The 14,200-nt window shown below is 45.3% G+C and overlaps 1 long non-coding RNA gene across 1 annotated transcript; it reads left to right on the plus strand.

The window, feature by feature from the left end:
• The first annotated feature begins 4,220 nt into the window (after window positions 1-4,220).
• On the plus strand, window positions 4,221-10,370 carry LOC140595874 (uncharacterized). The gene is made up of 2 exons (XR_011997814.1): window positions 4,221-4,396; window positions 8,961-10,370. It is a non-coding gene; the product is annotated as an uncharacterized lncRNA (long non-coding RNA).
• The last annotated feature ends 3,830 nt before the right edge of the window (window positions 10,371-14,200 follow it).

The raw sequence follows: 14,200 nt of genomic DNA on the forward strand, positions 1-14,200 counted from the left end.
ATGATTACTGTTACTAATGACCATGACGGAAAAGAGAAGAATGCTCCTTCTGAGAGCTTTTACAGATTGACAGTCATTATAGTGACCATTTATGGTTAAGTGTTTAAATGCATTAAAGTGAATGTAGTAAGGTTGGAAATAAATATTGTTGCTATGGTTTTAAGATCTAAATAAAAATAATAATTCCATTAGTACAATAGTTAAAATATGCCATAGTATAATTGACAATAGCTTTTACTACTATAAGTATATAATGTATGATTTTTTAAATTTCATAAAGTCATATTTTCAAATCTGTATGTAAAAGATAGATTATTCAATAAATGGGGTACCCATTTGAAAAAGAAAATAAAAATAAAATCTCTAGCTCACTCTTTATATAAAATCCATTTAAAAGGTCTAAAAATTTAAATATAAAAAAAGTATCCATTAAAATTCCAGAAAACAAGCTGAGTGTGTATTTTTATAATCTTAGAGTAAGGAAGCTCTTTTCAAGCAGAAATTCTCAAAGAAAAGATTGTCAGTTGGGTTTTTATTTTCTTTTTAAGTTAAAATGTCTCCACAGCAAATTAAAATATCTCCTTATTTCACAGGAACAAGGTAGAAATAATACCGGGGAAAAATGTGCAATATTAGTAACAAAGGGATATGATAAAATATGCATAAAACACAATGACCATAATTTTATATAGAAGAACAAACAATACTATAAAAAAAATGGCAAAGACTGGAATAAGGAGTTCAAAGAATAAGAAGCATAACTGTCCCTAAACTGTTGAGCATAGTTAAGTGTGAAAAGGAGGCACTCTCAAGACCACCAGCCCAGCCTCCACTTTACAGAGGGAAACTGAGTCTCAGAGTTCAGTGACAGTGCAGAAGTGCAGTGCAGTGCAGAATTAATTCAACTTTACCTTGAAAACAGTCTCTAGAGAGCTTTGTGCATTAAAAGTGAACAGAAGACGATGAAATCGCTGCCCTCCACATTCAGACCTCTGCATGGGACTTCCAGAAGACCATTAGGGAGAATACTTGAGAAGCAAAGGGAGATCTTAAGGCCCTGTTTGCACCCTTATCTGCAGAGTACGACGGATTCAGCTCATTTGGCTTGGCTGCTCTTGTAGTGGCTTTCAGAGGTTCAGGATGTGAGACACTGAGTTAAAAAGACATTCTAGGTCAGCCCCCATTTGTTTGGATGACAACCTCCAGCCAAGCTCTGCTAAAGGTCACTGCCTGCAGGGCAAGGACTTGCCAACGATGGACGCAAAGACCAGACCTGACATCCAGGACTGGACACTGATACAATCTGAGTGGAAACTAAGAGGGCAGAGAAAGCAAAGTCTGTATAATTCTAGTTGCTTTAGCTATCACCTGGGGCAGGGGTACCCTATGTCTGGCGTGCACACAGCTATGGCCATGGGAAATAATACTTTCAGGTAGTATACAGACCCATTTGAAATTTTAATGGCCTTATATTTGTTTCATTATGTATCAACACATAACTGGCACAACAAAGTCATGATCTCACACATCTGGTTTTTAAGGATATGCCTGCAATAAGTGTTTAGATTAAATAAATGACTTCACTCAAAGAACAATGCTAGGGGCGCCTGGCTGGCTCAGTAGGTGGAGCATGGGACTCTTGATCTCGGGGTTATGAGTTCAAAGCCTGTGGAGAGATTACTTAAAAATTAAATCTTTAAGAAGAAGAAAGAAAGAAGAAAAAAAGAAAGAAAGATACTGAATATTAATAGTGCAGGTATTTTGAACACAGCAAAGATTCTGAATAAGGTTTGCAAATGGCTGAAGTTTGTGTCATTTTTTTGCACTCAGTTCTGGAAAGTACATTTTACATACATGCACACATACATGTATGCAGCTGTAAGAAAGACATTCTTTGAGAAAGAACGTTCGTTTCCCACTATTTAGGTGATGACTCTGGACCCCCTGATTCATCTTTGACTCCCACTTTGCCCTTGTCTTTCTCCTTCTCCCCATAATCAATGGTCTTTAAGTTCTTCCTGTCAGTTCTGCTTCTAAAGGCTCTTTATTCATCCATTTTTTTCCATCCGCAGGGCTTCCGGCCTGGTCTATGCCCTCATTACCTTTCACCTGGATGATATCCTATCTCATCTCCTTGCCTCCAATCCAATTTTTCTCCTTCAATCCACCCCCCACACTGTTGCCAAAAAAGGCTTAAAAACAAAAACAAAAACCAAAAAAAAAACAAAAAACAAAACCCACTCTGATCTGACCCTGCTGCGCCCCAGTGCACAGGATAAAGTCCAAGCTTCTCAGCAAGACTTGAGAAGCACCTGGTTGCTGGTTCCTGCTGACCCTTCCAAATTCCAACCCTGACAGAATCAGGACTAGAAACCCAGGTCTCTTGACTCTCAAGTCTAGGGCTCTTCTCAGCATACCACGCTGCCTCCTCATAGAATGTCTCCCTGTTCTTTTCACTCCATAGGTGAGAGCCGCATAGCTAAACTCTGGCACAGGGCGTTTTGAGTATTCCCTGTTGTGAGACAGAGTGCCACAAAGTAGACCAGACATAAGACAAGGGTATTGTGTCCCTTAGCCATTATGAGCACACAATGTCATAAGTGATAGATGTGAATAAAAAGGAAACTAAAAGTGTGTATTAGCCAGGGCGCCTAGTTGGCTTAGTCAGTAGAGCATGGGACTCTTGATTTCGGGGTTGTGCGTTCAAGCCCCACTGTTGGGTGTAGAGATTACTAAAAAATAATAATAATAGCAAACTTAAAAAAAAAAAGTCTATTGGGCAAAACTGAATTCATGCTGAGGACCACCAGACTACATAAGGATTATCTAGGCCATCCTCCCTTTGCAAGTCTTCCACAAGAAGCAGATGGTCTGTAGTGAGCAGACAGTGACCCATTGGTTAAATTCCAGTCGAGATCAGCCTACAAGACTCAGCAGAACATGTCCCACTCCCCTACCTCTGCCCCCACCCCCGCTGATGTTAGGCTTGCCTTAGCCAATGGCATATTAGCTGACATGAGGCACAGAGACTTCAAGTGTGTTTGCCTGTTTTGACTTGGCCTCTTGAACAGGTAACACCCTCTGCCAGAAGGGCATGCCTCAGGTAGCCTTTGTCCTTTCATCTTGGGTCCAGAAATGGAACCACATGGACCCTGTGCCTGACCCCTAAGCCTGGAGTCCAGCCTGGCTCAGCCAGGCCAGGTGAGCCCAGCTGAGGTCACACCAAGGCTGACCTGCAGACCCATTAGCAAGGAAAACAACTATTTGTTGTCCCCAGCCACTGAGGCTTTTGAGGCGGTTTGCAGGGAAGCAAAAACTGACTAACCCAAAAGTAAAGTGGGTTTCCATTTGTTTTCGTTTTGATCAAGCTCAAAACCAACTCCTGCTTTTCCTTTGGTGGATCATCTGCAGGGGGAAAAGTAATAAGGCTCGGCTGACCTTCTCCTAGCCCCCAGCGTATTTCTGGGGCATCTCCCAGCATGCCGGTTGCGTAAGGCGGAAAGCTCGGCAGCCTCATTCTCACATTAGCCTGACCAGAAAGTAAATTAGGGCTGTTGGACTCCTGCGCTCCCTCCCCCACCAAGTCACTGCCAAGCCCAAAGTAGAACCGGAAGGCCCGGGGCCCCGGGCTTCACTGAGCCCAGCAGTGCCACCGCTTCTCCTTTCAGAAACTGCCAGTTGTTCTTTCTTTCTAGATGTTTTATTTATTTATTCATGAGAGACACAGAGAGAGAGGCAGAGACCCAGGCAGGGGGAGAAGCAGGCTCCATGCAGGGAGCCCGACGCGGGCCTCGATCCGGGACCCCAGGTCACGCCCTGGGCCGAAGGCAGGTTCTCAACCGCTGAGCCCCCGGGCGTGCCGCTGCCAGTCGTTCTCAGGGGTCGGCGCTGGGGGGCCTGTCCCACTAGTTCCAGCCATGCCTTTTGCCCGCGAGGGTTCACGCTGCCCCGAGTCCTTTGCTCGAAGACACGTTCCCAAGAAGGCAGCCAGGTGCGAGGGTCGCCGCCGCAACGCCCGAGGAGCCGGATCGCGGAGGCCGCGGAGCAGCGTCCCGCCTCCCCGCCCCGGGGCGCCCCCTCGCGCGCGCGCAGCCCGGGTCCCCGCCGCCCCGGCCCGGGCGCCACGCGGACGCCGCCCTCCAGGTGGCAGTAGAGAGCCGCTCCCCGCCGGGCCGCTTACGTCACCCTGTTTACCCGGCTCCGGGTCATTTTTAGATCTTAAGATCACAGGATGTTAATTGGGCCAATGATTTCCCATTCGTTTTGGCAAAAGGCCCTTGTTGTGGGCGTCCGGACAGGCACGATGTCCTTCTTGACAATGAAATTTTGCTGCGGGGAGCATGTAGTCGCCGGCGCTCGGAACTTCGTCTTTAGGAGATGGGAAAGCCGCGGCTCGGTACGTGCCAGGGGCTGGCCCCGGCGCTGCGCTTGGGGAGCGCGCACGGGGCGGCCGGAGCTAGGGACCCCGCGCAGGCCCCGCCCGCAGAGCCAGCCGCGAGCCCGCGGGAGCCGGCTGCCTTTTTTTTTTTTTTTTTTTTTTTTTTTAACTTCCCCCTTTATCAAATCATTACTCAGCGGGAAAGCATTTGGACTTTGGAACTTGGAGGAATAAGGAAAACAGCTGATTTGGCCAATCTGTGTCCTGATTCATTGTAGGGAGACCCCTTGAAGCTCAGGGGCTCCCGGAGGCGCCTGCCTCAGATGCCCTCACCCAGGAATTGGATACCAACGTCTCAGAGATCACACATTTCACAGGCTGGGACTTTTCATGCCAACAACAGCAAGCACCACTTATTTATTTATTACTCCTTATGTCTTGCTCTCATACCCAGCTGCTCACCCAGCTACTGATGAGGACAGGTGAGGCCCAGAGGAGCTAACTGGCCTCACTCACTCTCTCAGCTCCAGGCCTCGGGTAGTTAGTTGGAGCACAAGTAAAAGCATCAAAAGCGCTGGAGTTTCTGGTGTTTCTGCACCGGCTTTGGGGGGTAGGGGCTGGAAGGCGCCAGAGTTTGCCTAGAACTGTGCATGAGGCAAAATAAACAAATAGAATTCCTCATTTACGCAATGCTTTACAAGAAGAGGGTAGACACATCCTATGCTAAAGGGAAGGGAGAGAAAATCTATAATGTTAAAAATAGATGAGCCTCAAAGTTTTTGAAAGTGCCTGTTCCTCTCTGTCCACCTCCCATCTCATCCTTTTAGCACTCCTGCTGCTGCTGCTGCTGTCACATATAAACCATCTCCCAGAGAGGACAAAGTCCCTCTCCCTCGGGTCATGTGCAGTCCCCTGGAGTGATCGCACTGGCCTGGAGAGGTAGATGGTTTTCACGTAGGCAGGAAGGGAAGGAAATTGTATCCAGTTGTGTTCAACGACCGTTTCTTGAGCTCCTGATCTGTGTCAGCTACTTTTGTCAGAAAGGCAATATAAAGTCATAAAAACACGGAAAGTCACGGTCCCTGCCACTGCACAACTTTGAGTCTTAGTGGTATTTATTGTCAGAGGCAATTTTTGTGCTTTTCGGAAAGCGCATGTTGGAGAGAAGAGTTGAAAGAGATTACAGTAGAAAAGGAGAATGTCGAGTAAATAGTTTGGAAAAGCCTACCTCCACTTGGGTGTCTACTTAAGAGTGGGCTGTGGGGTGGGGAGCGCCTGGTTTGCTTAGTGGGTTAAGCGTCTGCCTTAGGCTCAGGTCATGATCCTGGAGTTCCAGGTCGGTGTTGGGCTCCCTGCTCAGCTGAAAGTCTGCTTGAACCTCTCTCTCTGCTTCCACCACCACCTGCCCCAGCTTGTGTTCTCTCTCTCTTGCTCACTCTCAAATAAATAAATAAAATCTTAGAAAGAAAGAAAGAAAGAAAGAAAGAAAGAAAGAAAGAAAGAAAGAAAGAAAGAAAAAGAAAAGAAAAGGGAAAAAAGTGGGTTAGGAACAGGGCCTAGCAACAATGGCAGAGCTGCTTGGTGGATGATAGGAGCCCGGCACCCCAGGCACCCAGGAGCTCTAAAGAGCCGGAGGGACGTGGAAAGAAGCGAGAGGGAGACACTTGCTCAGAGTCAAATGGTTCATTCAAAGACAAGGATTTGAGCCACTGAATTCTCCAAAGAAAGCTCAGGAGTAGGGAGCATAACCTAATAGCTGCCTCCAGTAGGGAGCATTCCCTAGAGCTGCTTGCTCTAGGACAAGCTTTTAGACCAGCTTCAGTTTCCTGCATCTGTGAATAGGAAATAATATATGAATAGAAAGAAAGAAACGGCCCCAAGTCCACTTATCACCAGTAAACTCGCCTTTTTGAATGCCTTTTGTCACGAACCTGGTGATAATTCAGATCCAACCTAATCACAGGGTAGCGCAAATGGAGAGAAAGCAAACATTGAAATTTTTAAATTTTTTATGGTTATATGAAATTTTAAAAAGACTTTATTTTTTTTAAAAAGACTTTAAAGAACTTTTTAATTGAAAAAAGACTTTAAAGAACTTTTTAATTGTTAGATATAAAACAAATAGAGACAACAGCATAAAACAATCATACGAGTTAATAAATTATAAGGCAAATAATTTAGTGACCTTGCAACCACCCATGAAAGGAGATAGAACCAGGCCAGCAATCCCAGCAAGAACTTTCTAAGCCACAGTAACTGCTGCAGGCTCCAAGGACAGAGCAGACAGGTCACTTGAAGGATGTTCTGAAGCCTCCAAGAAACAGATGGCCCTTCAACCATCAACCAAACAATATTTATGGAGAGGGAATGATGCTGCCACATACAAAATATAGGGCCTCATTCCCACACATTTTACCTGAAGGAAATGAGAGAGGAAAGGGATCAGCATTTATTGAGTACCTACTCTATGCTAAGCTAAGTGCTTTACTTAATGTTATCTGTGAGATCAATTAAGCACTAATGCACACTATAGCTTTGTGAGGTTGGGGTTATAATGCCCACTTTACAGATGAGAAAACTCATGATGCATGGAGAGGTTAAGCAACTTGCCCAGAGTCCCGTGGCATACAAGAGGCGCTCAGCACTTTAGGTCAGGCAGCCTGGCCCCAGAGCCCCATTCTTCACCACCACCCTAGATAAGAAGTTGGTTATATGCTAGATACTTCTGTTTGCCTTTCTAGATCCACTCTCCAACCCTCCCTACTCTGGTCTGTGCTACAAACCTTATCAGTGGGTTCCCTCACTTGCCCTTTGGCTTTGGGTTGGGTTCAGCCAGTGGGTGTCCTGGACGGGAGACCAAAAGGAGAGAGAAGCGGGAGGGAGGCCTGCATGGGGGCACTCCTGGGGCTGGCTGCCTCCCTTTTCTCATGGCCACAGCTCTTGTCAGGTGGCTCTGAGCGCACAAGGCACACGCTAGAGGTTTCGGTGACTGCATCTCCTCTTGCCCCTTCAGACCTAGGGGTGGTCAAGTAGCTGTTACTTATTGCACTGCCTCTGTGGTTTCCCTACATCCTGCCCACACCTTTGTAAATAGCCCCTTTATTCAACTTTCTTCAAATTACCCAATTTGAGTGTGCCATCTGTTTCCTGCCCAGGTCTGGCCTGATATAAATAGGAAGGCAGGAAAGCAGTTAGCTCTGAGTCCTCCCTCCCTGCGTGGGCAGCATTCCTCATGGGTACAGGACCAGTCACAGGTGAATCAGAATGACCTCTCATTTGAAGGGCTTCAGGATGTTCTCTATATATGGGGAGGGGGTTGGCACTGCAGAGTGAGGTTGACCCCCCAGGCTTAGGGCCTTCTGAGTCACACATGACAAGCCACAAGGGTTTTGGTGGTTGAAAAGATCCGAGGCCTTCTGGGAGAAGGGCTAAAGGGAAGAAACAGAACTGGGCGGGGCAGGGGAGGGTGCGATGGGGGGGTTAGTGGAAGAGGCGGGCTCCCAGAGCCAGAGGGCCTGGGTTCAAATCCCAGCTCCTCCACTTAACAGATGTATAACCTCTGGCAGTTCATTTAACATTTCCATGCCTGACTTTCCCCATCTGTAAGGTTGGATAAGAGTAAACGAGTCAAAGAATGCAAATGTCTGGCCCACATTAAGGGTTATATTACTGAGGGAGATCAGACCTTTGAAAATTTTTGACCTTTGAAAAATATGAGGCAGGGACGCCTGGGTGGCTGGGTGATTGAGCACCTGCCTTTGGCTCAGGACATGATCCTGGAGTTCTGGGATCGAGTCCTGCTTCGGGCCTCCTGCAGAGAGCCTGCTTCTCCTTCGGCCTGTGTTTCTGCTTCTTTCTCTGTGTCTCTCATGAGTAAATAAATACAATCAAGAAAGAAAGAAAGAAAGAAAGAAAGAAAGAAAGAAAGAAGAAAGGAAGAAAGAAAGAAAGAAAGAAAGAAAGAAAGAAAGAAAAAAGAGAAAAATGCAGGGCAGATTCACCTGCCCCAGCGCTTGGGGACGACGCACTGGGAAGTCAGAAAGCAAACCGAGCAGCAGATTGCCGCAGCTTGGATCCCGGGAGCAGCATGGAAAGCTAGGGGAGGCATGGAATCCTTCCAGTCCCTCTCGGCCCTGTCCTGATTAGGCTGCCATTTGAGGGCACATAGAGCAGATGTCCATCAGAAGACCAGAGCAAGTGAAGTTGCCAGAAAGATCTCACACGGGGTGAAGAAAATTCCCTTCCCTAGAGACTCTCCTTCTGTGAGTTGTCACTTCGCTCTCCCGCCTTGTCAGTTTGTCCCTCCAGAAAGGAATAAGTCTCATCAGCACACAAGGATGCTCTAATATCTCTTATCTTAAACTCTTCTGTGATTTCATGTCCTCTTCCATTTCTCTGGTTCCATAGCAAAATTTCTTCAGAATTTTGTCTGAAGTCTGTAAACACTTCTTCCCTCCTATTCTCTCCTCAGTTGATCCATTGGCATTTCAGTCCCAAATTGCTCTCCCAGACCGCTCACTCTTCTCATCATCAATACGCTTCACGTTGCTTCCTCTAATGGTCACCTTTTTATCTTTTTCAGCCTCTCAGCCACATTTGGCCCATTGGGACAACACTCCGCGTCGATGCATTTTCCTGCCTCAGCTTCCGTGGATGTGCCGGATCCAGGAGGCCTGGATCCCCCCCTGCCTCTCCACATTTGTCAGCATGTGCTGGGCCAGCAAGCCTGCTCTCTGGGAGCTCTTGGGGTGTGTAGTGTGGAGAGATGAGCTCATTTAGCAGTTCTTCACGGCGCCTCAGGAAATGGGGGGAAACTTCCATCTTTGCTGATCACTGGACACATGAGGCTGATGGGAGCTGGAGAGGGTAAGGTGGCCAAGGAGAAACTCTGGAGATAGTGCAGGGATGAGCTCTGGTCCGTCCCACCTCACAGCCCTGACAGCTCACAGCAGTCAGATGTTAACATTAATCTCTGCGTCTTTATGGACAACTGGGCCTTATTATTCCTTTTTTACAAGGGAATAAAAAATGGAAGCAGGGAGGGTACGGAATTCATTAATTTTCTTGGTCAGGGTCATATAAGGAGAGGCCATGCCCCAATAGGGCCCTGTGCAAAAGAAGCCTTCATCCTTCCCCACTCATGCCCAGTAGGGTCTCTAGAACACAAAACACAGTCTACAGCGCCTACCCAGCCTTTGTCAGATTCCTCTCTTGAGCAAACCCAGAGCAGATTTGGGACCAGAGCTTAGTCCCAAGAGCTTAGTATCACTATTCTTAGTCTGTCCTGGGTACCTTGTTTTTGTGTACTGCGGGAAAGTGTCGGGGCAAAGAGGGAATAAGGAAGGGGGTGAGACAAACACAGGAAACAGCTCTTTTTAGTCTTGTCTGCAGAGACTCTGCCATGAGGATGAGAGGCAGGATCTCCCTCAGTGAGAAAAGCTCTAGAGAAGCCAGTGATGGTCTTTAGACTTTACATATTATAAATGTCATGGCCAGGTTTTCAGAACCAATATGGAGCTCTGGTGGCAAAATGTCTGAGGGTTTCCTATTCCTCTTTGCTGCTTGGAAGCAGCATCCAGGGTCTCTGGTAAGGGATGTTTTAGGTGAGGATGATGGTTTCGTTCCCCACTGAGGCAATTTTAGGAGATGAGGTTTCTGGTCCTTGCTTCCTTCTGTCCCATACCCTTGAACCAATAGCCTTCTTCTGCACACTTACCTTCATCTCTTGCATCATGTCTTTGAAAGCTAATGAGAAGTAGAATGTAGGGGCACCCGGGTGACTAAGTTGGTTGAGTGTCCGACTCTGGGTTTTGGCTCAGGTCACGATCACAGGGTTGTGAGATCGAGTCTCATGTCCGACTGCGCCTTCAGTGAGGAGACTGCTCAAGATTTTTTCTCGCTGCCTGTCCCCCAACTCATGCTCATCTCTCTCCCTCTCTTTCAACTAGATAAATAAATAAATCATTTTCTTAAATAAAAAATGTGAGCTGCACTGCATAGTTACCAGATGGTTTGTTTGAGCTCACCTATGCTCTCAGAGCCTCAGTTTCCCCACCTTTGAAAGGCAAATAATAAGAATCACCTCGTGGAGTTATTGTGAGGATCAGAGTCAATGTTCATTTGGTTTTCACACATGTGCATGGCTGGTGCTCAGTAAGCAGTGGATGATATAATAAAGCTCCCACTAAGTTTGCCTTTTACCTAAATCCCTTCCTATATAAAAAGATCTGGTGAAATCACTTATATCAACAAGGATGCTTTCAGCTATAAGCACAGAATATCCAACTGAACTTAAGAGTAGGGGAAATATATCATCTACTTAAGAAATCCAGAGGTAGCTTCAGGGATGTCTGATCCACAGCTTAACAATATCATAGGGGCCACACATTCTTCTGTGTCTCTGATCTGCATCCTCGGCCTGGGTGCTTCATCTCCTAGAGATCCTGGAGTCCTGGGATCATGCTTTCAAATTATGGGCACAATTCTAGATGTCACTTGGAAACAACCACTTCCAATAGTGGGAGAGGACTGTCTCTTCCTGTGTCTGCCTTTTTAAGCAAGGAAATCTTTCTGAGAATCTACCTGGCATACTTATCATATCTCATGAACCAGAACTTTCTCATGTGCTTATGTTTGAACAAAAAGATAATTGGTATGGTTGGTTGTTTCAATCAGCTTTTATCCTGAAGCAGGAAGGATGGTTATTGGATAGACAACCAACCAATGATCTGCTCCACTATTTGTTTAGCAATATTAAAAAAAAAAAAGGTTTATGGAGCATGTATTAACTGCTTGGGCTCTGGAGGTACTGACATCATAGTTTAATGTCAACCACTGAAAATTTAGAATGTAAATGTAGAGATCTTGACTCACAGAGAGGAGATGCTCAGGAAATGTCCTCTGAAGCAAGGAGCCAAAGGGCAAGGTGGAGGTGCCTGGGCCGGGTTCATTCATGGCCAGGAAGCAGTATCTTGGAAGCCGGGCTTGCCAAGAAGGTGAGGGAGCTCCCCAAGCTTCAAGCTGGCACTCAGCTCCCAATTATGATTCCAGAATTATTAGCTTTGATTCTGTGAGAAAGGAGCACATCAAAGCCAGAATCCTATGAATTAAAATGTTGACTAATCGAGCTAATTATAGTTCAGTCATCTGAATTTTCACACAATGAGCCTGAGTTCTCATGAAAGCCTTCTCTTGGGCAGGAGGAGGCTTTGATGATGAAGCAGCTATTTATGTCCTAGACCCAGTCCTCCCCATTCTGGCCAGGGAATCCCTGCTGGAGTGCCTTTTGCCCACTCAAACCCTTTATGGGTTCTGTTCCAGGTTTCTTGAAAGCTGAAGCAAGCTCAGTTGAGGGGGAAATCATAAAGATGTTGGGAGCAAGATTCTCCTCCCTGGAGAAAGATCTAACCAGTGTGTCAGAATGTCATGATGAGATTCTCTTCGTTTTCAATTTTATTCCAGATTTAAAAATACTTAGGTAATTTCCATAGCCTAATTATACTTTAGAGAGAAATTTCTCACTTAACATGTCTCAGTTATCAGATGCAGAATGGTATAATAAATTTTAATCACTGTTTAGATGTTCTTTGCTGCAGAGTTAGTAATATAGACTAAGCCTAAATCTTTGATGAGCTACTGACTACAGTTTTGGTTGTCACAACCGGGGAGGATGGATACCACTGGCGTCTAGTGTGTGAGGCCAGGGACACTGCTAAACATCCTCCAATATGCAGTTTAGACTCCCATGACAATGATCTGACCCAGAATGTTAGTAGTGCTGAGGTTGAGGAACTCCATGTTAATGGGTGAAGGTCCACTCAACACTGGTCATCCACTCAAGGTCACAGCAAGTTTGCTTAAATGGTGCTACCTGCCACCAAAAGACATGCTTTGGCAGGTTCCTTTACATTGTACATTTGTGAAAGAGAGCTAGGAATAAAGAAATGGGTGAAATCCATGGCAATCTAGTCTCGGGTCTTATGGAAGATGATTAATTCCTCCTGGCCAGTGTGCTTGCTTTTCAGATAGCTAGCACTTGATGAATAACGATAATGTTTATGGATGCATGGGCCCCTAACGAGGCACTTCTGTGTGGACAATTAAAGCGGTAGATATATAGAATATGATCCACTCAGTACGTCCCCAAACTACCTCTTTTTAAAGGAAGTTTTAATTAATTCTCTTGTAAATACTACAGAAGCAATAACAAGTTTTAAAATTGTGCAAGATCTAAGTATGAACTAAAGACTCTTTTTATTAAAATTAACTGTTATCAAAATGTATGCAAATCAACGAAGGGAGCTTTAGGCCTTCCTCTAGCTTCCTGGTCCTCCTGACCCAGGTATTTGGAGCTTGAAGTTTAATTTGTCTTTTCAACACACTTTTAACTGTAAATATGTTCTGTTCTGTCTTGTTCTTTTGAAGAAACACCACTTAAAAATTGTTTTAACGAACACATGCACATAATTAAAAAATATAGGGGTGCCTGAGTGGCTCAGTCGGTTACACATCTGCCTGCAGCTCATATCACAGTCTTGGGGTCCTAGGATCGAGCCCCACATCGGACTCCCTGCTCAGTGAAGAGTCTGTTTCTCCCTCTCCCTCTGCCTCTCCCCCCCTTCTCAAAATAAATAAATCTTTTTCTAGAAAGTCAAATAATATACTAAAAGTCCAGTGAACTTTGGCAGTTTCCTTCCTCATTTCCTCTCACACCCCCAAGTCTTCCCGGTTTTTTTTCTCGCATTTACATATTGCGGTATTTTAAATAATCCGCATGCGCTATTCTTTCTTGGTTCCTGTATTGATAAATAAGGATTTAGTGTTCTTTTTCAGTCATCCCTTCCCTATTCCTCCCTACATTCTCATATTATAATTTTTGATTAAATTAATGTTTGGTGTTTACATTATTATATACATGCAAGGAAAGCAGGGCATCATAGTGTACTATTATTTTTCTTTGTTACTTTTTATTTTTCCTGATATTAACAATTGCCTTGCTTTGTTCACTGGCAACTATTTTAAATTTCTTTCCAAAGTATTGCACTTGTGACCTAATTTCTCTTTGCGAGGCCAAATTTAGCTGACATTCTGAGTTTTCAGCCCCCAAATGCCCTCTACCTCAGGTCTCACTAGAAAGGAGACTCTGACCTAAGATGCAGCCCATTTCCCATCATTGGCTTTATTTTCCCCAAATGGGTCATTCTTCAGTCACAGCTTTTCATCTCCATTTAAGAACCTAGCTCCTGGGGTGCGTGACTGGCTCAGTCTACAGAGCATGCGACTCTTCATCTTGGAGTTGTAAAGTCGAGCCCCTTGTTGGGCGTAGAGTTTACTTAAAAGAAAGAGAGGGAACCCAGCTCCAGCACTTTCTGTGGCTTCTTGCTAGGGGCCACATTAGAGCAAATACATGAACCCTCGACACAACTGTACCCCCAGTCACACATCTGGGATTCAGTTATTAAACAACCAACAGTGGTTTCTTCAGAAAGTCTTAAGGGCTGATCGTGGCTCCAGTACAGGTGATCACAAATTCAGTAGCTTCTAAAAACTAAAATCAGGGGCGCCTGGATGGCTCAGTGGTTGAGCATCTGCTTTTGGCTCAGGTCATGATCCTAGGGTCCTGGGATTGAGTCCCACATCAGGCTCCCCGCAGGGAGGCTGCTTCTCCCTCTGCCTGTGTCTCTGCCTCTCTCTCTCTGTGTCTCTCATTAATAAATAAATAAGATCTTTAAAAAAATAAGTAACATTTAAAATAAAAAATTAAAAAAAACCCTAAAACCTAAAAACACATTTCAGCTTTCACAGATTGCAGCCTCTAAAACC

The sequence above is a fragment of the Vulpes vulpes genome, chromosome 16, assembly GCF_048418805.1.
Source record: "Vulpes vulpes isolate BD-2025 chromosome 16, VulVul3, whole genome shotgun sequence".
Taxonomy (NCBI): domain Eukaryota; kingdom Metazoa; phylum Chordata; class Mammalia; order Carnivora; family Canidae; genus Vulpes; species Vulpes vulpes.